The sequence below is a fragment of the Oryctolagus cuniculus genome, chromosome 2, assembly GCF_051225735.1.
Source record: "Oryctolagus cuniculus isolate XC-2025 breed Fujian yellow rabbit chromosome 2, ASM5122573v1, whole genome shotgun sequence".
Taxonomy (NCBI): Eukaryota; Metazoa; Chordata; class Mammalia; order Lagomorpha; family Leporidae; genus Oryctolagus; species Oryctolagus cuniculus.
In genome coordinates this window covers 100,745,930-100,773,899 of record NC_142868.1, presented here as the reverse complement: position 1 = coordinate 100,773,899, position 27,970 = coordinate 100,745,930, and the positions used below count along the sequence as shown (strand labels likewise).

At 44.8% G+C, this 27,970-nt stretch overlaps 1 long non-coding RNA gene across 2 annotated transcripts; it reads right to left on the bottom strand.

Annotated features, from left to right (window-relative positions):
- Positions 1-214: 214 nt before the first annotated feature.
- On the bottom strand, positions 215-20,034 carry LOC149127945 (uncharacterized). 2 transcript variants are annotated; one of them, XR_016230125.1, is made up of 4 exons: positions 19,609-20,033; positions 16,910-17,082; positions 3,197-3,317; positions 215-2,764 (listed from the first exon to the last, which is right to left on the bottom strand). It is a non-coding gene; the product is annotated as an uncharacterized LOC149127945 (long non-coding RNA). The 2 variants fall into 2 exon arrangements; XR_016230126.1 differs by lacking the exon at positions 16,910-17,082 and having other exon boundaries at positions 19,609-20,034.
- Positions 20,035-27,970: the final 7,936 nt, after the last annotated feature.

The window sequence follows — 27,970 nt, the reverse complement described above, 5'->3', positions numbered from 1 at the left end:
AGAGATATAAGAATAATCTTTACTTAACACATTAAAGAAAGTAAATCTTTGAGAACAAGTTTTACCATTAACTCTAATATTGTAACTCTTTGAAGATAGAAGTCCTGCATGGGAAATTAGTACACAGTTAATCCTGTTGTTAATTTTAACAATTAATACTTTTTAAATTTTATTTTTACATTTATTTTATTTATTTTAAAGTCAGTTACACAGAGAGAAGGAGAGGCAGAGAGATAAAGAGGTCTTCCATCTGCTGGTTCACTCCCTAATTGGCCACAATAGCTGGAGTTGCACTGATCCAAATCCAGGAGCCAGGCGCTTCTTCTGGGTCTCCCACACTGGTGCAAGGGCTCAAGAACTTTGGCCATCTTCCTTTGCATTCCCAGGCCATAGTAGAGAGCTGGATTGGAAATGGAGTAGCTGGGACCTAACCCAGCACCCATATGGGATGCTGTTACTGCAGGCAGTGGCTATACCCACTACACCACAGCACTGATCCCAACAATTAACACTCTTATGTATACCATCAGTGATCACCCAAGGCTCTTGACATGAGATGCCTAGGCTACTGAAGCCTTTTGCATCTCTAAACTATGTTTTATCAATGGCCAAGAACTTCTCAAAATAGATAGTGGCAGGACACAGGGAAATTAACATTCAGACAGGGACATCTCATTGTTGATTTCCCTGTCATGTAGCCAGCTTGTCCCCAGCATACACCACAAGCCTCATTGGTTCCCTAAACCATTCTTTTGGAACCTCTAAACTCTAGTGGCTTACCCCAGCAACCAAGCACCATCTGCAATGGGTTCTAGAGCTGCATGGTCTGGGAGCATTGGGTTTCCATCAAGGCACAGGCCCAGGGTGCAAAATTTAAAAGACATCAAGTAATAATCATTGGAAGAAACATTGAAAACAAAAGTGACTGGACATTTGGCACATCAGTTAAAATGTCATTGAGGATATCTATACCCATGTCATAGTGCTTGAGTTCAAGTCCCAGCTATGCTTCTGAACCCAGCTTCCTGCTAATGCATATCCTAGAAGGCAACAGTGATTTCTCAAGTGATTGGGTCCCTGCCAACCAAATGAGAAACCTGTGTGGTGTTCCTGGCCCCTTAAGCCTAGCCCAGCACCAACTATGTCAGGCATTTGAGAGAGTGATCCAACAGATGGAAGATCTCTCTCTCTCTCTCTTTATCTCTCTTTCTCTCTCTTCCTGCTTCTTTGAGTCTCTGACAGGTCTGGAAACCATTTCAGTGGGGTCACTTCACCCAGAGGAGACCCTGAGAGTCTGGCCAAGTAGCATTTCCAGGGAGAAGGGAGCTTATAGGCTCACACACAGGAAGGACACTGATGGTGGTGACGACCAAGATTTCCCAAAGGAAAAGCAAAGAACAGCTTCATGTGAACACCCAGTTGTTTATAACATGCTATGGAAGGTGCAGAGCAGAGTGACATATAAAATCATGACTTGACTTTCTAGGCTTCTCAGTTTCAATCACAACACCCAGACAACTATCTGGAACACTGTTCCAATATAGGAAGGAAAAGCCTTGCAGGGTGGTACAAGTGTGCCCCAAAAGAGAAACTCAGGAAATGAGAATGGGAACACTGGCACTGGGCAAATGAGGGCCTGAACCCCTAAGCCCTTTGAAGAGACACATGGACTCAGGAGGCAAAAGTCCAGGGATGACAGAACCACCCATTTCAGAGCCTTGGCTGCTTCATCCACAGGATCCCCTTAATGGCAATCAACTGGGAAGGTCAAATTAGGTGAGACCTGGGAGGTGCCTTGCAAACAATAATGTCTCTACAAATGAATGTATGTCCACCTTATTTCAAAGGCACTGTCACAGAGACAGCATGGGAGACAAACACAAATTCTAACACACCTAAAGCAGGGCCACAACCGGGACTTCATGCTCTTCCTTGATTCATTGGGTGCTGTTGTAATGGAAAGTGAGAGAGATCATGCTCACACAAAGATAAAAAAGAAGAATCTGTATTAAAAGCCATGTCTGGCAATGATAGATCCCATTGGAACCTTGGAGACTGCCATGCTACAGTGAGGAGGGCAAGGGTTTTTAAATTTTCAACTCATATTCTGTTTGGCTTATTTCCAGGGCCTAAGCACAGGTCCTGCTAGCCAATCATGTTGCTCCAAATCTTATCCTCCATTTTCTTATCCAATCCAGCTGTAAGCATTTTACAGTGTGAGAAGTAACAGTCGCTCAATGTCTGAATATTTTAAACTGTTTTATACAATTTCTTTAGTCATTATCTTAAGAAAGCAGCAAGCATGTTTACAGAAGCAGAAGGCAGCAGTTAATAGAGATCCAAGTCTGAGGTGAGAAAAATATTTCCTGGAACAGACCCAGACAAAAGCACTTTCTGGAACCTAAACCAAAGCCCACAACATGGGGCTTGGTCCAAAAAATGGAGTAACTTTGGTCAAGCCCAGATTATTTTGCAATAATGGGGTGTCTTAATTTTTCTGTACCTTATCATAGTCCAATCCATGTGATCTTGGGCAAATAATTTTCCTTACTTGAACAGCAAGAAGAACTGGAAAACAGCCAAGGTCCCTCTGAAGAAAAAATACTTTAGGAAGCATATTCTGGTCTGCATGGGTAAGTTCTAGGGAAATCACCACAAACCAGATACAATTGCTTAACAATGTTGCCTCCAAATCAGTTCTGTGGTTTCTCTTCTAGCACTTCCTGTTCCTAGCACTTCCTGTTGGGAATTGTCTCTCATAGACCTAAAGGATAGAAACAACGAAAGAGAAGAAATTAACAGGTGCAACTGGATCCTGTGCCCCCAAAACAGAGAATGCCTTTTTCTCAAGATATTAGTGAAAGATTTCAAACACTTATTGCACCTTTGTATACAAATATGTAACTTTTCTTAAATTCCAAAAGGCAGGAATTGCACAAGTCAGGTCTTTCTCCAAACCATAAAACCAAAAGCAAGCTAAACAAGAAACCTGCATTTCTGAACAATGAAAGATAGAGGATAGATAGGTAGGTACATAGGAAGAAGGATGGATAGATATAGCATAGATGGATGGATGGATGGATGGATAGATATAGAGCTTAGATAGAACGAGCTCATTTGAAAACCAAAATGTTCCTATTCTGGGTTCATAAAATAATACATGCAATGGCACTGTACTGCATGGCTTGAAACTTACCACCTAGGAGGTCAGGTCATGATGTACAGACAGCTGCACCACTGAATGAACAAATGCAATCTCTACCTCTGGGATGACATCACTAGCAGCCCCTGGATCACGTTCCAGTGAAACAGAAAATCTGGCAATAAAAACAACTTAAAAATTAGACAGTTAAAGTCTCCACAAACTGTTCTAAAAGCATAAAACACATGAAGAAACATGCTTTCAAAAAAACCTACAAAAGGGTGGACAGCGAGAGTCTGAGGCATGTAGGCTACAACTTTACCTCCTCCCAAGCTCAGGTTCATCTCATAGAAGCTTCACTCTGGCTGCTTTTCCCCCACCTCCCATACAAGTCTTGCTGTATCTCAGGTCATTCATTTATCAACCTGTCCAGTTCCAACTGAGAAAGGCTACATTCTTACTGAGTGTGGCCAAGAGACTGGAGATATCTTCCTTTGAGTCACTACCCATAAAATAGATGCTGTATATCAGGCATGACAGCCAAGACACTTGGGCCTCAACTGTGCTCACCATAGCTCACCTGCAGGACTGAATTTTCACGGGAGAGGGAAACTGAAAATGCAGGAGACTCATCTCCTATCCTCTCCTTTGGTTACTGTTGGTTGAAACAGATTCACTCCCACACTGAGAGGTGGCATAGGCTTAGAGGAACACCAGGCTAACCAGTTCAAGCTGCTTATTCTGACTTTAAAAATAATTTAAATTGAACCAGAAGTGAATTATTTAAAAGAGCTACCACATCCTAAGAGATTAGCCAAGGGCCATTGTGGGGAGCAACTGGGAGCAACTCGGACTAGACTAAGTTACTGGAATTAAGACTTATTCTATGCATCTGCTCTCCCACAATATGGCGCTGAGAAGGGAGAAGCAGCTTCTACACAGCTGCCTCCAGTTCAACCAATAAACAGCAGGACCTGCTCCTGATTGGAGGAGAGCAGCGCACTCGGTGTGTGGGTAGCAGAGTTGGGATTGGTGGAAGAGGACTATAAAGGAGGAGAGAGACAACATGCACCAGGAACATCTATCCGAATAACACCTGTGCAGCCCCCGAGAGAGCCGGCCGGCGGTGTGCCGCTCCCCCGCAGAAGTGGGGAAAAGTGGCAGGGGGAACCGCCCTTCCACGGAGGTGGAAGGGACGGTAGCCAACCCGGGAAGAACCAGCAGCAAACCCGGGGAGGGCCGAGCAGACAAAAGAACAGCGCAGGGTCCTGTGTCGTTCCTCCACGAAGAGGGGGAGCGACAGGCCATTAGGATTGTGTCCCTTTGGTTTGCTGTCTGAGTAATGGACTCCATCACACTGATGCATGTGTGTTCTATGTAGCATCAGCTGGGCTGCAGGACAGGGGTGGACACTGGAATGGAGGTAGGGGGGAAGTCTTGATAAAGCACAGGCACCCACTAGGGTTGGCAAACCCCACAGTTAGGAGTCTCCCCCAAAAGACAAACCCTTGGCCACTGCTGTTCCTCTTTATTAATTGCTAATGCAAATATTTGGGAATCAAATCATATATAATTTGGTCCAGGAAGGTGCCCCATTGCTGGAACAGAATGAAGTCTCCTTTTGGTTTATTGAGAAAATTTTGGAGCTTCAACCAGGAGCAAATTCCTCTCTGTCTCTGTCTCTGTCTCTTTCTCCCTTTCTCTCTCTCTTTCTCCCTTTCTCTCTCTCTCTCTCTCTCTCTCTCTCTCTCTCTCTCTCTCTCCATCAAACACACAGTTGTGGGGAAGGAAGCAAAGGAAAGATTAAGTAAAACCACTAAACTGGAAAATGAATCATTTATAATCAGGCCTGTTGGTGGGGTGACAAAAATGTTAACAAGTCAAGAAAAACCTCTTAGCAGAATATGGAGCATTCTCTCTTTAAGAAACAGTTCCAGTATGCTTGATTTCCAAGACACTGAATGAGACTGTGGACCTTCCCTCTTTTTCCTCTATTTTATCTATATGGGAATTGGCAGTTGCTGAAATGTTTTACTGCAGCAGAAAATTGGGCTGAATGATAGACAAGGATTAAATCATTCCTTCATATGATGAAATAAACATTTTGTGGGAAACAGACCCTCATAACCTAGACAGAGGAGGACTATGGGTCCCACCTGCTTCATTCAGGCATGATGTTGGGGTTCCATGTAGTTTGTGGGGGTTTCAGGTAGGATACTGTTGTTCCAAGCAGGAATCCAATGTGAGCTCTGGTTCAGGATTTTTCTTAAGCCTGGAAGCCAGGTACCTTTTGGAGCTATGATCAATTCAAGATTGCACTGAGGGATAATCCATTCTACTGTCAGGCTCAGCCACATGGTTATTGGCCAGATTCCTTATACAGTTAGGGACCACAAGCTTCAGTGCATAGCTAGCTGCTGACAAAAGGCCTCAGTCTGCAATGGACCACTAAGGCTTTGTCACAGAGCAGATCACAACAGTTCAGCTGGTTTCTCATAGAGTGAGGGGGGCACAAAGGAGGTAAGCAGGATAGATTCTGGGGACTCTGGGACCAACATCTTTGAGTGACACATATCACTCAGGCCATCTTTCCCTAGAGGTGCATCACTCTCTACAGGGCATGCACAAGAGGAGGGCATCCCACAAGAAAAGCAAATATGTTGAAGTGGGGAACATCGGCAGATGATGTAGAAGTTGCCTACTCAACAGCCATCCCAGTCTAGTGCTGTGTAACACAACACCCTAAAACTTGACCAGTAATAACATATTTTATCCCCTCACAGTCTCCATGGGAGCATCTTGGCTGGGGACTGCCATGTGATGGTCTCTGTGGTGAGACTGCAGTCAGTGTCAGCTGTGGCTGATGTCTTCTGAATGCCAGACTGAGGCTGGAGGAGCCACCTCCAGGTGGAACACCCTCATGGATGGCAGGTAGGTGCCGACTACCGGTGGGGAGCCTTGGATCCTTGCCATGTGGACCTCTGCAGTGGCTGCCTCTGGATACTGGTCTCCTCCCACTCACTTTTCCACACATTCTTTCATGGAACAAATAATCAGGGTCATGTAATTTTTGGTTCCCTGGTCCCAGAGACTTGGAGGTAGGTAGATAGGGGATATTTTCATTTTAAGCTCCTGATCAGCATTCCTGTTCAACCAGATTTAAAAGTCCCTATGATGCAGGGAAAGTAACTATCCAACCCTAATTTTCTGACAGAATCCTTGTTTCATAGGATCTATCAATGAAGGTAAATTTTATTCAAATGGGAATTATTTCATTTTCTACCCATTAAATTCTCACATGTAAATTCATTTAAGTATTAGCACCCTTGTTTGTGATCCATTGCTCCATTATTGAGCATTATGAGTTTTTTGTTTGCTAACAAGAAGAGGACAAAGTTCTTGGAAAGGATTTCCAGAAAGAACCAAAATAATAGCCTCTTTCCTAATGACTTCACATTGAATCTATCCTCTCACTGCCTCTAATTTAATCTCATGCATAATAGCTGCTAGGTCTAAGGAACAGGAGTGGGAACAAGGCCTGAGAATCTGATATCCTATGAGGCCCTACCATCTAAGTCCAAAGGCCTGACCGTGTCATGAATCAGCTAAACCGAGGCTCAAGGAACCTACTGGCCTTCTTTATTTCCAGTTAGCAGGTATGGGTCATCTGGACACTGATCCCGAGGGGTGGTTCTGGGTCAGGTTTTCAGGGAGCAGTTCAGGGACACTCCTGTGGTTTCAGTTCTCCCTTAGATGTCTGGGAAGAAGGAGTGTATCCTGAGTTTGTCAAGGCAGCCCTTGGAGGGCACAGGGCCCCTGGTCAGAGAGGTGGTCCCAGGACCAAAGAAAGGAAATGAACATGATGTGTAAGCAGTACAGTCTATGTACCTCTTAGGGCCTCTCCCACCCTCATTTTGAAACATCTCCCACTCCAATGGTCCCTACATTCCCAATCCAATGGTCCCTACTTCTCCAAAGACACTTTTCCCTAGAGAAGTAAAATTCCAAAAGCACAGTCCAGAAATTATACTAGAATTTTCACAGAGAGGTGAAAGATTATTCTGCTTGTCTCTGCAAAACTTCTGTAGGACACTCTATTTTTAAAGATTTATTTTATTTACATGAAGAGTTACAGAGACACACAGAGAGAGTGGGAGAATTCTTCTATCCACTGGTTCACTCACCAAATGGCCACAATGGCCAGGGCTGGGCCAGGCTGAAGCCAGGAGCAAGGGGCTACTTCCAGGTCTCCCGCTTGGTGCAATTCCCCAATTACCAGGAGCATCACCAGAAATCTGGATTGGAAGTGGAGCAGCCAGGGCTTGAACCAGCATCCATATGGAGTGCCAGTTAAACAGGCAATGGCTTAAGACACTATGCCACAATTTCAGTACCTGTAAAATACTTTTAAGGTGTGGGGATTGTAGGGCTATAGGTTAAGCTATCACTTGGCAGGGCAGATTCCAGTTCTGGCATCAACACTTCCCATCCACCTTTATGCTAATATGCTCTGGAAGGCAATGGATAATGAACCAAGTACTTTGGTTCCTACCACTCATGTGGGAGACCACCCAGATGGAGCTCTTGCCTCCTGGCTTTGACCTGGCCCAGCCTAGGCTATTTTGAGGTGTGAACCAACAAATGGATGATCTCCCTCTCTCCCTGAATGTGCCCTCTTTTTACTCTGCTTTTCAAATAAATAAATCTTTTTAAAATATCTTTTGTTATCTCTACTTATTCCCAAAATTCCTTTCCTCTCCCCAGAGATTTTTCTGTCTCCTCCTTGTCCTGTTCAGCCCCATTGGCTCCATCTGGTTCAGAGGCCTCACTTGCCTTCTCCGTGGGCTGGAGGGATCCATATGATTCTGAAAGCAGCTCATGTTCACCATCATAGCTTATGCTGTCCCTGTCTCATCACTACCTGCAGATGAAGATGTCCTTCATGGCCATGGTAGTCTTCCTGGTCATGGCTTGGGGATGTTCCTGCCCTGGGATAGAGTCCTCCCTTAGGGGAAGAAAGTTTTTGTTTATGCAGTGCACACCATTACTCTATACCCACATGCTATGAAACACCTTGAGTGGTCTACCTTCTTTTTAGAAGCAAGCTACTTCCTTTGCCCAATGCCACCATACTGTGGCAGTAAATTACATGGAAAATTTCCCTTACATTGAGACAGAGATGGACCCTAGACTTTGGAGCTCACTAACTCCCTTAGAAAGCACAAGGCACAAGTTCCTCTTATCCTCTTACTTGTTTCAAACTCAAAATGTCTCTATATGTCCGCTGCTACTCACCCCAAGAGCCCCTTGTACCCAGACTTCCTTCTACAGGCTCCATCCTGCCATGAACATGAAAGCAAGGGTTCTCCAAGAATCGCTGGATTGGCAATAATTGATGCTCATTCAATAAAGCTCACAAATGTGAATTTAGTCAGAGTTATAGGGATTATATTGAGGAACTGAAGAACTTTGGCCAGGAAGTGCAGGTATAGTCCAAGGGACCAAAGGTGGTGGGACGAGTCCTTGACATTCTCCATCCCCCATGACACTCAGGACTGTGTAGTTCCCACCTCTGCATCTCTGGTCCTCTGATTCTTTAGTTTTCCCCCTCCTTAAGATCTTTCCTCCCCGACCTCAAATGTTCAAACATGGATACCTCAGTGTCAGTGCCATCAGTCAATTGACCCATGTATCTGATCCCAAATTCTCAGGATTGATCTGTTTGGTTCCCCTGAATCATGGCATTTCTCCTGCAATCAACTATGACATAGAAGTAGTGGGTCACCAGGTTCAAACCCTCCCTTGTGGAGGTGTGGGTGATTAGAGGCCCCAGGCATGGACCGTTTTCACTGCTGACTAGATCCTCATTTATCTCTAACCCTACTGTCCTCAAAGAGCTGAACTGAGACAGGACTTGTTCTTTTTTTCTGAACCTTTTCTTTATTTTAATCACCATTCAGGTTTTTGGAATCAATACTCTTCCTCATATTTGTTCTGTTGGAAACTATGCTGCACATGCTTGTTGGCCCCTATTTGGCCACAGCCACAAGAGCAACATAGGGTGGATGAGGTGCTGAGAGAAAACCTGGAGTCCTGCCCATGGATCTGGCACCAGGACTTTCACCAACTGGACTCTGGACTATGCACCTTTTCTTGCTGTCCACCACTGCCTGTCCCTTCCTGCCAGAACCTTGGCTTCTGATAACTACACCTGCCCAGAACCTTGCTTAGCCCCAACTTAGTGCCCAAATAGCAGGGTTCCCCAAATTACTGCCCCAATCTTAACCCTTAGCAGGTGGTCATGCCCCCTACCCTTTCCACAGAACATAGAGAGACACTTGACCCCAGAACTCTTATAGAAACTCCTGGATGACAGAAAGGGACAGGCATTCCTCTTGAATTATCTGAAATCAAACATCAATAAACAGGGTCCCAGGCTCCCTCAGCTGGGAAGTAGCACCTGTAACAGACTGATAACAAGTGCCAACTTTTTAAGGACTGTGGATTATAGTACTCTGCTGGCCACAGAGAAACACAAGGAATTCATCATATTTCTCAGACACTGTCCTCTGCACCACTGTTTCCTGGAGCTAGGGAGCATTTCACAAATTCATATTCTGAGCATCATAGGAGTGCATATGTGTGTGTCCAGAGGTGTTCTTCAAGTATGAAAACCCTTGAATTTTAGGAACCATTTTGGAAGTTTTGGCAGGGCTCATTTTCAAGGTTTGAATGAACATTTTCATGAACACATTTTAAAAAATCATGTTGCTAATTGAATTTCTATGGAAGAAAATCCAGCAAGATTTTCTTACTTAATATTTCAGTAACCCAGAAAGACATCATGCGTCTAAGGCAATGATTAAATCATTATTCACTCCCCTCTTAGGAATGTTCTAAGGCCACAGCAAGCTTCCTACCCAGGAAGATGGGTTATAGTGATCTAGGCTATATCTGCTCATGTTTTGCAAAACTGGTCGTATCTCATCTGCATGTTCCATGGTCCCACGCTATCATGACCATGACCATGACCATGACCATGACCATATTATATAATAAAGAGCCCACTGTAGAGGACCTGAGTGGGAGCCACATGATGGGGTTGAAGATTTGATCTCTTCCCAAGGGTTTCAACATGCCCTTGACACAGGCAAATGGACAGCTTGTGGCAGAACCCTTGCTGCCCTTTTGGTATCCCAAGGCCTACCTCTGACAATGTGACTTCTTGGTGAGAAGTACCAAGAGCTCGGTGACCTCACCCTCATCTACACTGATAGCCTCATGCCTATCTCCAGGTGCATGGGAAACTGCTCTGGCCAAGTTCCCACAGCCAGAAGTGCAGAATCCATGCCTCCAGGACCAGCTCATCTCACTGGGGGAGGGGCCTAGTAGGTGAACAGTCCATGCTTCCATCCTTCCAGTAAGCAAATCCATTCCTGTCCTAGAGGTGGCAGTGGATCAAGCTTCAGGGCCAAAGAAAGCAGCCTCAGCCTTTCTTCCTTCCTTAGAGGGACTTCCTTATCTTCTGCTCCTTTTCTTCTGATTCCTGGGACCAGGGCTCACTGGGTCTCCCTGGACCTAAGTCTCAGACTTGGCCTCCTAGGAACTCAAACTAAGGTCCTATACCTTCCCCACCACAGCTACACAGAAAACACATGATACTAGGGCTTTTCAGAAGTATCTAGCAGTGAAATCTCATGCATGTCCAAGTGGTCTGTATAGGGTCACTCAGAAAAACTCTAGCAACTTCCCCCCACACTGGCCTCTCCTTACTAGCCCTGAGCTGCATCTCAGCCAAGCATGGTCACTCATGGCAGGGACACCTTGCTCTCAGGCTGATGGAACTCACATCATTGGTTTCTTCCATGTCATAGTTCTCAGTCCATGAAGGGAGGCTTAGAGGCCAGAGATGGGTCTTGTCTTTGGGCTCATAGAGCTACCATCACTGTTGTCACTATCAGATAAGCATGACTCCTGCCTCACAGGCCTACAAAGTGTTCCACAGGGAATGTACAAACATCATCACTTTCTACTGAGGGTCCAAGTAGACTCTGCCTGAAGCCAGAGGCCACATCAGACACCTAGACCTAGATGGGGACTCTAAGCAGCCCATCTTCCAAGCACTCTCCCAAACTCCTTGCAGAAGAGCCCAGTGGAAAGAAAATGCAGTCACTGCACAGATCAAGGAATTTGGAACATACTATTGCCAAGAAAGATGTGGGTGTATCATGAATCCCACATAGGAGGGAAAATGGCAGCCAGGGTCTCTGGACCCAGGATGACTTGCAGGCTCCATCAAGAAATTCCTTCCTCACATAAGGACTAGCTTTTCCCAGTGACAGAATAAGAAGCTTGGGAAACACCTGCACAGGCCATCCTGGCTCCAAAAATTCTTACTCTGACCATGACTCCAGAGCACCAGACCTGGGAGCCAGAGAAGGATGCTTCATGGATATGGTGTCCATTGGTCCCCAATATCCTCAGGAAACCCTGCACACAAGAGTCTTACTGGACTGACACAGCTTCTCTGCAGACCCTGAGAAAGCCTGCAGTACCTGTATTTGAGTTTCCCTAACATATGAAACCACAATAACACTTTTACACAAGGATACTCATTACTGCCAAACACATGTTGAGAACTGATTATTGTGCCCCCTCCCAATTTGGTTGATCTTTATCAGTGGTCCTCTGAGGACAATGTCTCTTCGGTCTGTACAGTCAGAAGAATCATCTCAAATAATAAAGGTCCAGGCACAGGAAAACAGATGTTTCCAGGGGTTGTTCTCAGAATAGTGCAATGAGGAACAAAGAAGGGAAACATCTGAAACCCTGAGAGGCTCCTTATTTCCACTTGTGTTTTGTCTGCATGTGGTCAGAGGTGGAAGAATAGGCATCTCCAGCTGGCCAGGCCTTAGCAACTCCTCCTCCTGGTGTGTTTGCCCAATGATAAAATCAGGAAGACCCCGAAGCCACCCAAGCTCTGCAGATCTTCCATAAGTCACAACCTCAGGGGGCTAAAGATTGACATGCAGGGCAATGTATTTAAGGTCTTGAAAGAAAAACCTTCCAACCAAGAATGGTTTTTACAGAAAAACTATCTTTTCAAAGTGAGAGTGAAATAAAGTATTTCCAGACAAGCAAAATCTGAGAGAATTCCTAACCATCCTAACCTTACAGGTTATAGTGTAATTCTGAACGGAGTCCTACATTAGAAGTAACCATATTGAAAGCACATAGTGGTACAAACTTCACTAACAGAGTTGATAGAATCAGTAATCAATCAAGAAAATGATAGCACTAAGTTCTTATCTATCAATATTAATCTTGAATGTAAGTAAAATAAGTTCTGTAGTGAAAGATACAGGTTGACTGGATTGATTTTTTAAAAGACACAACTATATGCTGCCTATGATATATTTACTTCACAGATTAAAAATACACATAAACTGAAAGTGAATGGCTGGAAAAAGATATTCCAAGCAAATGGAAGCCAAAAACAAGCTGTATTAAAATAGATTTTGAATCAAAACTTGTATAAAAGACAGGGGAAATATATATTGTGAGAAGGAACAATGTAGCAAGAAATGCAAGAAGATATAACAATCATAAATATATAGGTACCCAACAAAAGACAACCCAAATTATACCACACATATTATTAGACATAAACAGAAAGATAGACTCCAATGCAACCATAGTAGGGGACTTCAACATCTGACTATCATAGGTAGAGAGATCATTCAGACAGAATGGGGGCTGGCACCATGGCGCCACAGTAGGTTAATACTCTGCCTGCAGTACTGGCATCCGATATGGGTGCTGGTTCTAGTCACAGCTGCTCCTCTTCCAATCCAGCTCTCTGCTATGGCCTGGGAAAGCAGTAGAAGATGGCCCAAGTTGTTGGGCCCCTGCTTGTGCATGGGAGACCGGGAAGAAGCACCTGGCTCATGGTTTTGGATCAGCGCATTTCTGGCCATTGGGGCCATTTTGGGAGTGAGCTAATGGAAGAAAGACCTTTCTCTGTCTCTGCCTCTCACTCTCACTGTCTGTAACTCTACCTCTCAAATAAATAAATTTTAAAAAAATCTTAAAGAAAGAAAACCAAGAAATATACACCAGATTTCAACCACACTATTTAACGAATTGACCTAACAAATATTTACAGAAAATTTCACCCAACAATTATGCAACCCATATTCTTCTGATAAATACATGGAAGATTTTCTAGGATTGCCCATATATTGGGCAGGAAACTAAATCTCAATAATGTTTTAAAACTGCTTTATATCTTCTAAAACCACAGAGAAACAAAACTAGAAATCAACAAGAACAATGGAAAATTTACAAGCATACCAAAATTGAGCAACATGCTCTTGAATGACAAGTTGCTCATTAAAGGAATTTTAAAGAAATATTTTGAAACAATTGAAAATGAAAATTCAACATATCAAAAATACATATGGTATATGGAAATATTGTTAAGAGGAAAGTTTATAGCATTAAGTGTATACATTAAAAATAGAAATATTTCAAATAAATAGTCAAATGATGCATCTTAAAGACTTACAAGAGCAATAAAAAACACGATCCAAAATTATTAGGACAGTAGAAACAATAGGGATCAGAGAAGGAATTCATTAAATTTAAACTAAGAAAACAATACAAAAGATCAACAAAAAGAAAAGCTGATTTTCAAAAAGTTGATTAAAAGAGGCAAACATGTCAGAGAAACAATGAAAAAACTGAAATGAACAAAATTTGGCATGAAAAAAGAGACATTGCAACTGATAAAGTGCAATGGATCATAAGAAGCTATATGCTAACTAGTTGGAAAAGCTTAGGAAGTGGATATATGACTGGATACAAGCAACCTAATAACATTAATTCAAGAAGATACAGAAAATTTACACAGACCTGTAATAAGCAATGATACCTAAATCTAAGCAATAACAACATTTTTTCCTAACAAAGCAAAGTCCAGGACCTGATGGTTTTACAGCTGAATTCTACAAAAAGAGGAAAAAAAAGAGGAAATAAATCTGGGAGCAGTGTTGCATTGCAGTGGGTAAAACCACTGTCTGTGATGCCAGCATCCCTTATGGTGTTGGTTCGTGTTCCACTTCCAATCCATCTCCTTGGTAATGACCTGAGAAAAGCAGGGGAAGATGGCCCAAGTACTTGGACTTCTACCCCCGACCTGGGAGACCCAGATGAAACTCCTGGCTCCTGGTTTCAGCGTAGCCTATCCCCAGGCACTGTGGTCATCTGGAGAGTGAACTGGTGGAATGAAGATTTTCTCTCTCTCTCTCACTTGCAAATGAATCATTTTAAAAAAGAGGAAATTACTCAAATATGTTCTAACAATTCCAAAATATTGAAATAAATAGAACTCTGTCAAACTGTTTTTATAACACCAGTATTACTATGAAACCAAAACAAAAGAAGGATACAACACAAAAAGAAAACTACAGACTGATATCCCTGATGACCATAGATGCAAAAATTCTCAAAAATATTAGCAAGCCAAAACCAATACTACATCAAGACAATACATCATGTACAGGTGAGATTCATTCCAGGGATGCAAGGATATCTCAACATTCACAAGTCAACAAAGGTAATAGATGACACCAAAACGAATGAATGAAGAACAAAAAAGCCATATGATTATATATGTGGTGGAATGAGGTTTAAAGGTCATATCAAGATGGATGCTAGGCCAGAGCCGTGGCTCAATAGGCTAATCCTCCACCTTGCAGTGCCAGCACACCGGGTTCTAGTCCCGGTCAGGGCGCCAGATTCTGTCCCGGTTGCCCCTCTTCCAGTCTAGCTCTCTGCTATGGCCCAGGAAGGCAGTGGAGGATGGCCAAAGTCCTTGGGCCCTGCACCCACATGGGAGACCAGGAGAAGCACCTGGCTCCTGGCTTTGGATCAGCATGATGCGCCAGCCACAGCTGCCATTGGGGGGTGAACCAAAGGCAGAAGGAAGACCTTTCTCTCTGTCTCTCTCTCACTCTCCACTCTGCCTGTCAAAAAAAAAAAAAAAAAAAAAAAAAAAAAAAAAAAAAAAGATGGCCGCTGAGTTGAAAAGGTCATGCCAAGATGGCCACTGACAACAGAAACTGCCTGGCAACCAGCCGTGATTGGATGGCTTTGGAAACCACATGACAACAGAGGAAACCACCTGACAACAGAGCCTGACTGATGGCAGGCCATGATTGGATGCTTTCAGAAACTGCCTGGCTACAAGAGCCTGACTGGCAACAGGCTGTGATTGGATGGCTTTGGAAACTGCCTGGCAACAGGCTGTGATTGGTTGGGGAATAGACCACCCCTTGACTGGATTGGCTGGTCTTGGCTATACAAGCTGTTGTAACTAACTCTGTGGGCTGCTTGCCTCAGGCCTGCTTTCACCTGACTCCTGGGGTCTGTATGGTGACTCTGCGCCTCTTGCCCCAACCACGCTCCTCCTCTCAGAAATGAATCCAGTGCAACATTGTTGAGAAATCAGCTGCAACATATATCAATAGATATATAAAAAGCATTAGTTAAGGCCGGCGCCACGGCTCACTAGGCTAATCCTCCGCCTTGCGGCGCTGGCACACCAGGTTCTAGTCCCGGTCGGGGCACCAGATTCTGTCCCAGTTGCCCCTCTTCCAGGCCAGCTCTCTGCTGTTGCCCGGGAGTGCAGTGGAGGATGGCCCAAGTCCTTGGGCCCTGCACCCCATGGGAGACCAGGAGAAGTACCTGGCTCCTGCCATCAGATCAGTGTGGTGCGCCGGCTGCAGCGCGCCGGCTGTGGCAGCCATTGGAGGGTGAACCAATGGCAAAATGAAAACCTTTCTCTCTCTCTCTCACTGTCCACTCTGCCTGTCAAAAAAAAAAAAAAAAGCATTAGTTAAGAATCAAAAACCTCCATGATAAAAACTTTCAATAAATAAGCTATAGAAGAAAATATACTTTATAGAACAAAGCTGGTCTATTTCACCTCTCTTATTCAATATATTATTGGAACTGTTAGCAAGAGCACTTAGAGAAGAGAAAGAAATAAAAGTCATCAAAAATGGAAAATAGAAGCTCAAGATATCCATGTTTTTCAGATTATATTATTTTTACATGTAAAACCTAAGCACTTCCCCCAAAAAGCTCCATTCCACCCTAAAAAGAATGAAATCTTATTTGCAGCAAATGAATAGAACTGGAGGACATCATGTTAAGTTAAATAAGCCAGAAACAGAAAGACACATGCTTCTCTCCATGAATGGGAGTAGCCTCATTCCAGGTTGCATGGCTTACCCATTCATTCATGTTACTGCATTTCAGCCCTGCATGTCCCCTATCTTTACCTACCTCTGAGAGTCCCCACAAAGAGTGGCTTCCCACCTGAGTGTGAGGGGAAAATGGGCAAAAATTGAGCTTCTTGGAACTATGAACTCACAAACACTCCCACAATGCTCTGTTCCCCACTCCTGGTCCCAGACATCAATAAGAAATACAAGACGTCATAGAGTAGGAGACACTGTGACCGAACCGAAACTGAAGGGCCAGGGAGGAGCAGAGCTAGGGGTTAGGAGGATCCTCCTAAGTGCAGTTACTGGGTATTCAGCCTCCAAGCCTAAACTTGGCCCTAAATGACCATATTGGCTTCCCACATCTTGCTCCCCATCCCATATCACCCGTGCCATGCCAGCTTAAGCCTTGTGTACAAATCTTCATCTCTATCTGAAGGGCTCCCTGACTCTGCATCTGACTGTAGAGTCCTCTCACCTTTTGCCTCCTCCATCCAGAATATGTCACCAATGCTGGACTGACCATTGGACAGAATGCAGCTTTCATTTCTTGAAGGTTTAGTCTGTAGACAGCACATCTTGGGCTTCTAACACTTGTGTTCCCAGGCTCATCCTCATTGGCCCTGATTTGCCAATGAAAAACCTGAGGACCTGGAAAATCAATGATGTTCCCAAAGTCACACAGACAGGAATAAAGTGGCAGGGTCTGTACTCAAATATCAGGTGCACACCTGCTGCTTCATTTGTTTAACAGGGTGCAGAGGAAAAGTATACACAGAGCTGGGTTAGACAACCACATGAGGCCACTACTTGCAAAACCAGAATCCCATATGAGCACTAGTTTGAGTCTCAGTTGCCCCAATTCCCATCCAGGCCCCTGTTAATGTGCTTGACAAAGCAGCAGAAGACACCCCAAATAGTTGGGCCCTTGCACCAACATAGGAGACATAGAAGAAGCTCCTGGCTCCTGGCTTTGGTCTGGCCCAGCCCTGGACATTGCAACTGCTTGGGGAGTGAAACAGTGGATGGAAGAATTCTCTCTGTGTCTCTCCCTCTTTCTCTCGGGTAACTTTGCCATTGAAATAAATAAATCAGAGCTATGCATTTTACAGTAAATCCACAAAACCCTAATAAGCAGGTGCTGTTATTATGCCCATTTTAAAGATGAGAAAACTTAGATGGATGAAGCAAGTTGCCCAAGGACCTCAGCTAACCAGAACTGTGCTTCTAGACATTCAGCTTGTAAACATAACTCCTAGGCTATGGGTTATTCTTGTGCCCATGGACTAGGCCAACTGATGCTGAGGAAACTCCTGATTGTTGATAACCCTCTGTTAGGCAGTGGTCATGCTGGACTCAAGACATGTGTTCCTTGTGGATGTATTGGAAGAGTGAGGAGTACATGAGCAACAACAACCCAGACCTGGCCAAGAACACACACCTTGCGGCGCCGGCACACCGGGTTCTAGTCCCAGTTGCCCCTCTTCCAGGCCAGCTCTCTGTTGTGGCCAGGGAGTGCAGTGAAGGATGGCCCAAGTCCTTGGGCCCTGCACCCCATGGGAGACCAGGATAAGTACCTGGCTCCTGTCTTCGGATCAGCGCGGTACACCGGCCGCAGCACGCCAGCAGTGGCGGCCATTGGAGGGTGAACCAACGGCAAAGGAAGACCTTTCTCTCTGTCTCTCTCTCTCACTGTCCACTCTGCCTGTAAAAAAAAAAAAAAAAAAAAAAAAAAAAAAAAAAAAACCACACACCTCATTTGTAAGCTCTCAGCATGTCACTGTCTAGGAAGCCAGCACTACCAAGAGTCCAAGGTCAACTCTTCACCAACACACTTTAACTTAGCATAAGTGGCAGAAATTTGGAGGAGCAAGGTCCAGTCACCAATGGGCCTTACTGCAGGGAAGTAGAAGATGTTAATGGCTGCTGGTATCCTTCCTGGTCCCACCTCATCAGTGCCAGAGGGGAAACGAGTACACAGTATGTCACACTGCTAGCTAGGACACAGTGTGCTCATGCCCTGGAGGAAGATGTCTGGGCTGGCTGCTGGGGTGCATGAACTTGTGAATGTCTGAGGTGCCTGGTCACTGATCAACATGGGAACAACCATGGGGCATTCCTCTTGGGTTAACGTGGATATTTCTGCAGCTTTCAGTCTCAGCAAGTTCCTTTCCCTTTAAAGGTTGTTGGCTGTGGACCAAATTAATATAAATCAGTTTCAGGCCCCCCACTCCCAGATCTGTCCTCCTCACCCAGCTCACACTTCTCTGACATCATGCAGAGAAAATATTTATGAATTTCCAGAAAGATGCCACTGGCTCAAGAGAGGACGAAATGGCAAAAACCAATCCAAACAAAATGTACTTAACTTCCACATAAAATTCCATCCCCTTCCCACTAGTGGATTTGATCATTTTTCATTCAAGCCCTAGTGCAAAAATATGAACTGTTTAGGGAAATGAAACATCATTTTAAGAGATTCATACATATTATATCATACTTCAAAACAATAAACAATGGATCAATAAAGTTTCACTTGGAGAAAATTACAAAAAAATACAGAAAATGTTAAGACCAGCTGGGCCAAATGAGAGGAGTAGCTGGCCTGCAAAAACACATTTTCTTGTCTCCTGGACAACATGTCCTGATTTCTCCTCCTAAGTTTGCCATCAGTGATACACAGGGCAACAGTTACTAAAAATTATGAAAACACTATGTTTTTATAAATTCCCTTGGAAAATGGCTAGAATCCAGAAGACTGTGGAAGTGAGGACTAAGGCAATTTACAGAGATTTTTGGTGAGTTTAAAACCGTCAGCGTTTTAAAGTTCCAGATAGGAATCTTTCTTTCACAAAACAGTTCCCAATAGTCAGCCAGAAACCTCCCACATTTGAAAACGAAACAATGCAACAGAGGCTGAGGGCCCTGCAAATCAGCGCTGATCATTCTTGGCGACTGGGATTCCATGCGCATGCGCAGCGTCTGGCCTCCTAAAGGCTGCGATTGGGCATGCGTTTACCGGCGTTGCTTGGCAACAATCATTGTGAGCCAAGATTCAGGAAGCGCTGAGCTTTTCTGTTGGGACATGGAGGCGAAACTGGTGGCTCATCTGCAGGGCTAACCTTAGATTTCTCTGTCTGGGAAGATCGGCAGTAGTCTAGGACGTGAAAGTCTTACCTTCCCATGTAAGAAGAGGGAGTGTCTATGGATGTTGATGTCCTCTGTCGGCTGTTGAGAATGGTGAATGAGATTAAATCAGGTTCTCGGTACTGCTTCCCACCAAAGGCTCTTGGGAAGCTGCACAAAGCTGCCAACGAGGGTGAAGATGCTTGAGAGCAGCCGCTCCTGATGCTCAGAAGTGGCGGGAACTATAGAGACCAGAACCCCTTACAAACCTTGGTGGATGGGGAGAAGTGTGAGCTCAGCACCAACTGTGGCCAGCCCCTCCTGTAACCCGGAACCCTGGGCTCCCAACCCCGCAGGCTTCTCAGCACCTGAGATGGAGAAACAGCGCCTAGGCTGCCTCTCTGAGCAGCTGAAACTAAACCAAAACCTCAGCTGGTTTCCGAGCTACCTGTGATCCCCTTATAGAACACCTTCCTGACAAGGGTAAGTGATTTAACTAACACAATTACATCTGTGGAGTGGCTTATTTTAATGTACTCATTCTACTGCATATACTGTACACACTACAGAAAAATGCATCCCGAGATAAATAATTTCCATCATATATGAACTTCTGAGCCAATAATTCTTTTGGTAAAATCCAGTATCTGTTTCATATCAGTGAACATTTATGTATACGCATTCTTTAATGAGAGGCCTTATATGGGAGCATGGACAGCGAAGGTGGTTCTGTGTCAATAAGCAATTATCTATTCTCACAATGTGAGCTCTTTATGTGTTTATTCATTTTACAAAGCAAAATAATGATGGCAGGGCTTTAAAAGTTTGAGTTACCATGCTTTCATTTACTCTTGTGACAATACTTGTTGGGAATGCCTTAAAAACGTGCTATTAAAGATATGAAAGTGGGCTGCTAATTTTCACAAAATAGTCATTACTGACAGTTGAAAAGACAAATGAATGGAACATGATAGGAAATCCAGAAACACCAAAGAATATGTAAGAATTTAGAGTTGATACTGGTTATATTTCACAATATAAACTTGATGAATGATTACAAAATAATAATGAGCATAATTAGTTTTAGTTTGTTTTCTATTATAGTCCCCAGTATTTTCCCATTTCAGCTATGTCAATTCATTATAAAGGGACACGCTGTTTCCCTGGTGCTCTAAGAAGAGCGTGGTTTAGCAGTCAGTTTCCCTCCCAAGGATCCTTTAAACTGGTACCTTACACTGCAAGCAGCAGAACGAGGCTGAGGATGCACACCGGCAGCAGCAGCATCATTGCATACCTATGAGTGAACTTTACTGCCCTGCTCTGTGCTATCTTGTAGTTACAGCAGATGAAGCAGATCATCACTTCCAATATGAATAGGTACAGGACCCAGAGAATCATGGTGTAGGTGCTTGGCAGTGTACACCTCAGCGCCCACCCATGCAGTCATGTAGTGCAGCACCAGAGGGAAGCCCAAGTCACCCACCAGCAGGGGCAGCACTCTCCAATCTTGAAGACCCCTGGTTCTGCTCTACTAAGTACACCTCCACAACGGCCACGCTGCCCATGATCACCAGTGAGATCAGACACCCAGTATGCCTGTCAGAGATCAGCAGCACTGTGATTGGCACCAGGATCCTGGCCTGGACATGCACAGCCCCCACACTAGGATGGAGAAGGCTCTGGGTAGGAGGGAGAGCAATGGCATGTGGAGCACTAAGCCCATGGGGATGGCATGGGAAGGATAGGTGCTGAGCATGTCCAGTTGCCTGGAGGGCACTATTCTGGGTTGGTGAGCTTGGAACCTAGGGAAGACCAGAAGAGTCCTGGTCAGCCTGTGGGCCAGGCAACCAACTCCCATCCCCAGGTTTCTCCTGCATGTTTCCATGTCTGGTGCCTGAGGGTCATCGCGCACTCGAATCAGTACAAGAGCAGAGAGCAAGATCCACTGGAGCAATACCACCAGGGGGCGACATAGGATGACCTGAGGCACCTAGATCTTACCACCACCAGCTGGAAGGAAATGTAAAGGAGGTGGTTCCACTAAGCTGCACAAACCCCCTCCCAAGTTTGATCCTGCTGCATTCTCACTGATACTCCTCTCTGGACTGCAGATGGAGGCCCAATCCACTGGTCCGAGGGTGCCATCTTTCCGTGGGGAGACAGGTCTGCCCAGTCCACTGAGCCGGGAAGCCCAGGAGACCCCGTCCATCATCCCAGACTGGAATCAGGCTCTATGATCGAGTCCTCCTTTGCCTCCCCAACTCTGTCTTGCTGGCCCAGCTTCCTCAATATTCTGTCCAAATGGCACAGGCCTTTCCAAGTCCTGCTGCTTACACACAATGCTCCCATCTCCATTCCTGCACAAGCCCTCCTTGTCCTAACCCTCACTAACCCATTTCCAGGGCCTGCTCACACTTCCCAGTCAAGTCCCTTCCCACCACTGCAAAGAGCCCCAGCCCTGGAGCTCAGCTGACTGACCTGTTTAGACAAAGTCATGACTCTTAATGTTAGTCATAACAGTCGAGTGCTCAGTCATGGCACCTCTACTCAGCTCTGCCTCCCAGTGGTACCCTTGGCCAAACGAGGGTTCCCTACCACTCACAGCCCCAGAGTATGGAGTCCCTTGGGGGTCCCTGGGCTCCTGCTTGCAGCAACAGGCCATTTTAGTGCCCACTGGCTCGACAGTCTGGCCTGGAAACCCTCAAGGGCCCCTTCTTGCCCATCTGGGCCTCCTTTGGCTTCAATCACAGCTGGAAATTTCTTCTTTCCATCTGCTGTCTACACCACCCCTGCATCCTCCCTTTTTCCCTGATTCACTCAGAAAATCCAGGGCTGAGGTGCACTGCTGGTGGGAAAGAGCCCATCCTCAGGAATTAAGGGACTGGTGACACCCTCATCCTCAGCCCAGGCTTCTTACTAGGCTTCTTCTGGGCCCAGATCTTGGCTACTAGGAACTCACTCAAGGATCCTGGCTTCTGGTGGCTGTCCCACCCCACACCTCCAGTGGCTCCCCATAGGAACCCTTCAGTGAGCTCAAAGGAGTGGACAACTTGACGTTCAGCTGGTGGGTAGGGATACTGGTGTCCCCAGCTGTGCTGAACTGAACACAGAGGGACTCACTTGTAGCTCTGATACTGTGCAGCAGCCCTCTGGAGTCTGGCATTTCACCCACCCAGGGAATCCTGCTTACCTGCACAGGCAGCTCGCTGGGCCTGGTATCTTTCTGGCAGCCTACAATAAGGTACAGGGCTAGCTGTCCATCTTGATGCTGTTGGTCCCATGGATAGGTACAAGGCGGGTCCTCGGTCACAGTCCAAACTGGAGCAAGGGTCCTCTGGGCCTATAGGAAGCAGTTTAGCATTCCTGGATTTACTGGAAGGCATGACAAAGGGAAGATGAATGGCTTTCCATGGGAGTCATGGGTTGAGGCTTCAGGTGCCACTCTCCACGCTGTCCTCACTGAGTTCCCACCTCCTGCTGTCCCATCAATTCCTAGGGCAAGGGTTGTCCTTTGTGAGCCAGAAGAGGAGACTGAGGCTCAGAGAGGTGACATGCATGATTGCAATGCCATGATTGGTGAGCCAGCACCCTCCTATGCCTACCTACACAGAGGTCCTTCACAGGACACTGGGTCACTGCTGGTGGTGGAGTCTGCACAAGTTGCCCCAGCTGCATCCCTACTAGGTTCCTGATAGCCAGGCAAGCATGGTCACAGGGGGACAAGGTAGGCTGGCCACCGTGGTGTTGCCCCACGCACTGAAAGGCCATTCATACTTGCTCTTCCTGAGGAAGAGCCCACAGGTTCCCAAAGCTGACTTTGCCCAGGAAGGAAGCCGTATCCCAGCTCCTCTCTTGTGGGGTGGGAGTGGAGGAGAAAGACCACCACTCCCTCCAGTCTCAGAGAGAGTTCACAGGCAGACCCCTCTACCCTCAGTCAAGTATGTGCTCAGTGCCCACACAGCAGTCATGACCCACAGCCGTGAGCTGATTGACTCATGCAAAGGGGCTCTTCAGCCAGAGTGGGGCAGAGTCTTGTGATGGGGTGTTTCCTGGGATAACTGTAAGAACATCAGTCAGGAATGGGAAGACATTGGAGCAGGCAATGCAGACACACACACACAGACACACACACACACACACACACACACGGATCTTCCATTCTTCTATTGACCCCAATGGCCTGAGCCAAACCCACAATCCAAGTACTGCATTTGGTCTCCCACATGGATGGCAGAGGCCCAAGCACTTGGACCATCTTCTGCTCCTTTCCTAGATGGATTAGCAGACAGCTGGATCAAAAGTGGAGCAGCCAGGATTTGAACCAGAGCTCACAGGGAATGTCAGCATCTCAGTCAGCAGCTTAATCTGCTGCAACTGCAACTTTAGGGGATTCAATTTCATTTTGAGAAATGAAACTTCAGAATACTTTCTTTAGAGGTCTTTGTTGATGTAAAAATGTCATTTATGACTTGGTTTTCCTTTCAGACTTCAGGGTTTTGTATATTTAAAATTAAGATTTTTTATTCCATCACAAGTTTACTTTTGTTTTTTCTTTATTTTTAACTCAATATTTCATTATGTTTTTGAGGTAATATTGTAATTTATACTACTGTCAAAGGTTTAATGATGTTAATAATTAAAGAGAGCAACACATAAAATGTTAAAAAGCTACAGTCCTGTAAGAAAGGGATATAGGCCGGCGCCACGGCTCAATAGGCTAATCCTCTGCCTAGCAGCACCAGCACACTGGGTTCTAGTCCTGGGCGGGGTGCCAGATTCTGTCCCGGTTGCCCCTCTTCCAGGCCAGCTCTCTACTGTGGCCAGGGAGTGCAGTAGTCCTTGGGCCCTGCACCCCATGGGAGACCAGGATAAGTACCTGGCTCCTGCCATCAGATCAGCGTGGTGCGCCGGCCGCAGCACCCCAGCCACAGCGGCCATTGGAGGGTGAACCAACAGCAAAGGAATACCTTTCTCTCTGTCTCTCTCTCTCACTGTCCACTCTGCCTGTTAAAGAAAGGGATATAAACAATAATCAAATGAAAAGATGTTTAACTTCTTTCAAATAATGCAAATTTAAAAATAGTCACAGAATCATAAAAGTTATAGGGTCATAAAACCTAAAGCTAATTTCTCTAAGTTAACAGGGCAACAATATGGAACTATTGGAAACTATATGGAACTAATTGGAAAATGAATTTTTTAAAGTGTTGCTCCCCGTCTTTATGGAGGAACGACACAGGACCCTGCGCTGTTCTTTTGTCTGCTCACCCCCCCCTCCGGGTTTGTTGCTGGTTCTTCCCGGGTTGGCTACCGTCCCTCCACCTCCGTGGAAGGGCGGGCCCCCTGCCACTTTCCCCACTTCCGCAGGGGAGCGGCACACCGCCGGCCAGCTCTCTCGGGGGCTGCACAGGTGTTATTCGGATAGATGTTCCTGGTGCATGTTGTCTCTCTCCTCCTTTATAGTCCTCTTCCACCAATCCCAACTCTGCTACCCACATGCCGAGTACGCTGCTCTCCTGCAATCAGGAGCAGGTCCTGCTGTTTATTGGTTGAACTGGAGGCAGCTGTGTAGAAGCTGTTTCCTCCTCTCCCAGCGCCGTATTGTGGGAGAGCAGATGCATAGAATAAGTCTTAATTCCAGTAACTTAGTCTAGTCCGAGTTGCTCCCCACATTAAAGATTTATCTATTTATTTGAAGGTCAGAGTTTTACAGAGAAGGAGAGGCAGAGAGAGAGAGACAGAGATCTTTCATCTCTGGTTCACCCCCCAATTGGCCACAACAGCCAAGCCGCACCAATCTGAACTCAGGAGCCAGACACTTCTATTGGGTCTCCCACAAGGGTGCAGGGGCCCAAGGATCTGGGCCATCTTCTGCTTTCCCAGTCCATAGCAGAGAGCTGGATGGGAAGTAGAGCAGCCAGGATCTGAACCGGCACCCACATGGGATGCCAGCACTGCAGGCAACAGTCTTACCCATTATGCCACAGTGCTGGCCGCTGGGAAGTTAAATTCTAAATGCTTACCTATATTTGAGTGTTTCTGGATTATCTATTCTTTCATTCATTTCTTTCCAATTTTGAATAAATGATTAATTTGTGGAAATCAATACCTTGTCATATCTAGAAAGACAAGACTTTTTAAAAATAAATTACAAACATCATCACAACAGTAGAAGAGCATTTGTAACTCTAAAATTTGAAAACCTTGTGGTTTTGGTCAAGGCAATAAACATAAAGTACTAACATTTTGACAAAAATAAGCCTCCTTATACATGAACACAGGGGCATCTTCTCACTGCAGTGCCCCCTCTTCAATAATGCACACATCAAGTGAGGTGTGCACTGATATAACATGGATACGGGATTTACTGAAAGAATGTTTTTAAAGACTTATTTACTTACTTTTATTTGAAGGGTTCAGAGTTACAGAGAGAGGGAGGGAGAGAGAGAAGAGAAAGACAATGAATGTGAATGCCTTCCATCCCCTGGTTCACACTCCAAACAACCGCAATGGCTAAGGCTGAGCCAGGCCAAAGCCAGAAAAGAGGAGACATTTAGGAGACAGGGCCCCAGCACTTGGGCCCTCTTCCCCTGTATCATTTGGTCACTCCTTCTCTGCTGCTCCACCTTTCAAAGAAAAATTAATAACTATTTTTTCATGCTTTGTTGTTGTTATTCTTATTAAATTATGTCAATAGCCCTATTTTAATATTATTTAAGGTGTAAATTTCATGCCATTAATATGTACAAATTTAGGAACTTAATGATAATTATAACCCTACCTCCCTCCCACCTATATTCCCATCCTTCTTCCTCCTCCCTCTACCACTCCCATTTTTTTTTTTACAGAGACCTCTTTTCAATTAACTTTATACTCATAAGATTAACTAGACTAAGTAGAAGGATCAACAATAGTGTGAAGAAAAAAACATAAGAAGCAGAAAAGAAACAAAAAGCAATGTTCCTCAATAGTCAAGTTAGGACTGTTCAAAATCATTGCATGATAAAGTGCCAATTTCACTCCCATAGATTACCTTTTAGGTACTATACTAGTTAGCACAGATCAGAGAGACTATATGGTATTTGTCTTTTTGGACTGGCTTATTTCACTAAGTATAATGGTTTCAAGTTGCAACCATTTTGTTTCAAATTACAGGTTTTCATTTTTTAGCAATGCATGATATTCCATACTGTGTGTGTGTGTGTGTGTGTGTGTGTATATATATATATATAGCATAATTTCTTAATCCAGTATTCGGTTGATGGACATCTGGGTTGATTCCATATCTTAGCTATTATACATTGAGCTGCAATGAACATGAAGGTACAGATAACTCTTTAATACACTGATTCATTTACTTTGGGTAAATTCTCAAAAGTGGGATGGCTGGTTCATATGCTAGGTCTATATACAGCTTTTGAGGTATCTCCACACTGTCTTCCACAGTGGCTGCACCAGTTTACATTCCCTCCAAGAGTGGATTAGTGTACCATTTCCCCCACATCCTCACAGGCATTTGTTGTTTTATGATTTCTGTATGAGAGTCATTCTTTTTAAAAAAGATTTATTTGAAAGTCAGAGTTACACAGAGAGAGAAGAAGGAGAGGGAGAGGGAGAGAGAGAGGGAGAGAGAGGGGGAGAGGAAAGGGAGAGAGAGAGGGAGAGAGAGATCTTCCATCTGCTGGTTCACTCCCTAACTGGCTGCAATTGTTGGAGCTGAAGTGATCTGATCTGAAGCCAGGAGCCAAGAGATTCTTCCGGGACTCCCATACCAGTGCAGGGGCCCAAGGACTTTGGCCATCTTCTACTGCTTTCCCAGGCTTTAGCAGGAAGCTGGATCAGAAATGGAGCAAATGGGACTCGAACCAGTAACCATATGTGATGCTGGCCCTGCAGGTGACAGCTTTATCTGCTATGCCACAAAGCAGGCACCTCCATTCTCTCTTTCCACACCTTCAGGACCTCCTAATTCATATATATGGATTATTTGATAGTATCCATACATCTCAAACAGTGTTTTTATGCTTTTTAATTTCATTTGTTCTGGTATGACTGAATTATTTCCAAAGATTTGTCTTCTAGCTTGGATAGTCTTTCTTTTTCCTCTCCAAATCTGTTGTTAAGGCTTTCTACTGCATTTTATTTAATCTATTGAATTCTTCATTTCTAATATTTCATTTTGATTTCTCTTTAAAATCTCAATTTCATGTGAAAAATTTTCATTCATGTCACATATGGTATTCTTTAGCTTGTGGATTTGCTTCTGACTACTTTTGAGTAATCCTATGACTAATTTTTTGAATTCTGTTTTCATCATTTCATCCATTTCTTGACCTTCACATTCTATATTGAAAAATTGTTGTGTTCCTCTGAAGGGCCATGATGTCTTCCTTATTCTCATTTCCTAATTTTC